Here is a 3,085-nt window from a genome sequence, read left to right as displayed (position 1 = left end):
ACCACAGACAACAAACACGTCACCACCACCACAGACAACAAACACGTCACCACCACCACAGACACGGCACCACCACCACAGACACGTCACCACCACCACAGACACGTCACCACCCACCACAGACACGTCACCACCACCACAGACACGTCACCACCACCACAGACAACAAACACGTCACCACCACCACAGACAACAAACACGTCACCACCACCACAGACAACAAACACGTCACCACCACCACAGACACGTCTCCACCACCACAGACACGTCACCACCACCACAGACACGCCACCACCACCACAGACACGTCACCACCACCACAGACAACAAACACGTCACCACCACCACAGACAACAAACACGTCACCACCACCACAGACAACAGACACGTCACCACCACCACAGACAACAAACACGTCACCACCACCACAGACAACAAACACGTCACCACCACCACAGACACGTCACCACCCACCACAGATAACAAACCATGTTATCTTACAATACATTCAGGGAAAAATAATTAATTTCCTGACACAGTAAATGTTACGATAATCGGTATTCACAACCCCGAGGTTGCCAGCTGCTTGATAACGATCGTAAGCGCCCACCTGTCAGTGCTGGGCGCTGGGTCAAGCTTGGGCTCGAACCTGCGGCACCCGCGTGGAGTCGTTTGTCACACTAAACAAAAGATGGAGACCAAGAGGGAATATTCAGCTCACACTACACCCACTGCCCCGTCCAACATCTCCCTGAGTGATAACTTTACAGCTTCCTCCTTGGTCATATATACTGCTGCTGATGTGTGTGTTTACGGGCTCGCCATAGCCCGTGCTACATGGACATTTCGTTCTGGGTAGCTATATCTAAAGCAACAAACATCAACAGTTGATTTGTATCCTGCTCTTCACCTCTGCTTAACATGACTCTGACAGCTTCAACGAAAATTATCATCTAGCGCCAGGGCATTAGTTATAGCATTGTCTGGTCATAATATTGAGAGAGAGAGAGAGAGAGAGAGAGAGAGAGAGAGAGAGGATAGACAGACCCGGGTAGCCCTTCTAAAATATTTATATATATATATATATATATATATATATATATATATATATATATATATATATATATATATATGTATATATATATATATATATATATATATATATATATATATATATATATATATATATATGTATATATATATATATATATATGTATATATATATATATATATATATGTATATATATATATATATATATATATATATATATATATATATATATATATATATATACACATATATATACACATATATATATATATATATATATATATATATATATATATATATATATATATATATATATATATATATATATATATATTAGTTTGTGTGTGTGTGTGCTCACCTATTTGTACTTGCAGGATCGAAAAATCAGCTCTTGGATCCCGCCTTTCCAGCCATCGGTTGTTTACAGCAATGACTCCTGTCCCATTTCCCTATCATATCTAGTTTTAAAACTATGAATAGAGTTTGCTTCCACAACCTGTTCCTTAAGTGCATTCCATTTTCCCACTACTCTCACGCTAAAAGAAAACTTCCTAACATCTCTGTGACTCATCTGAGTTTCCAGCTTCCACCCATGTCCCCTCGTTCTGTTACTATTCCGTGTGAACATTTCATCTATTTCCACTGTGAATTCCTGAGTATTTTATACGTTCCTATCATATTCCCCCTCTCACTTCTGTTTTCTAGTGTCGTAAGGTTCAGTTCCTTCAGGCGTTCTTCATATCCCATCCCTCGAAACTCTGGGGCAACCCTCGTCGCAAACTTCTGAATTTTTTTCCAGTTTCCTTATGTGTTTCTTCTGATGGGGACTCCATGATGGCGCGGCATACTCTAAGACTGGCCTCACGTAGGCAGTGTAAAGCGCCCTAAAAGTCTCATCACTTAGGTTTCTGAATGATGTTCTAATTTTGTGCCAGTGTAGAGTACGCTGCTGTCGTTATCCTATTTATATGTGCCTCAGGAGTTAGATTAGGTGTCACATCCACTCCCAGGTCTCTTTCTCGAATTGTTGCAGGTAGGCTGTTCCCCTTCATTGTGTACTGTCCCTTGTATACTGTACGGTCTCCTATCACCTGAACCTATTTCCATAACTTTACATTTACTCGTGTTGAATTCCAGTAGCCATTTCTCTGACCATCTCTGTAATCTGTCCAGGTCCTCTTGGAGGATTCTACAATCCTCATCTGTCAAAACTCTTCTCATTAATTTTGCGTCATCCGCAAACATTGACATGTAGGATTCTACTCTAGTAAACATATAATTTACGTAAATTAGAAACAGAATTGGTCCCAGCACCGATTCTTGAGGTACTTCACTCGTTACTGTTCGCCAGTCCGACTTCTCGCCCCTTACCGTTACCCTCTGGCTCCTTCCTATTAGGTAGTTCCTTATCCATGTTAGGGCCTTTCCGCTTACTCCTGCCTGCCTCTCAAGTTTGAATAGCAGTACTGTATCAAAGGCCTTTTGGCAGTCTAGAAATATGGAGTCCGCCCAGCCTTCTCTGTCCTGCCTTATCCTTGTTATTTTATCGTAGAATTCCAAAAGGTTTGTTAGGCATGATTTCCCTGTCCAGAACCCATGTTGGTGCTTGTTTACAAACCTAATACTCTCCAGGTGCTCAACAAGTCTTAGCCTAATTATTCTTTCAAGTATTTTACAGGGGATGCTTGTCAGTGATACAGATCTATAGTTAAGTGCCTCCTCCCTATCTCCTTTCTTGAAAATCGGTACGACATTTGCCTCCTTCCAGCAACTGGGCAATTCTCCCGACCTAAGTGACTCATTAAAGATCCTTGCCAGAGGCACACTGAGGGCCTGCGCTGCCTCTTTTAGCATCTACGGTGATACTTTGTCTGGTCCAACTGCTTTAGTTGCATCCAGCGTTGTCAACTGTTTCATTACCTCCTCTGTTGTCACCTCTATATCTGATAGTCTTCCGTCTATGGTAATCTCTTCTAACAATGGGAGCTGCTCAGGCTCGGTTGTGAACACTCCATGGAAACTGGCATTCAGTCC

The sequence above is a fragment of the Procambarus clarkii genome, chromosome 65 (genome assembly GCF_040958095.1).
Source record: "Procambarus clarkii isolate CNS0578487 chromosome 65, FALCON_Pclarkii_2.0, whole genome shotgun sequence".
Lineage (NCBI taxonomy): Eukaryota > Metazoa > Arthropoda > Malacostraca > Decapoda > Cambaridae > Procambarus > Procambarus clarkii.
Note: the sequence above shows the minus strand (reverse complement) of the source record.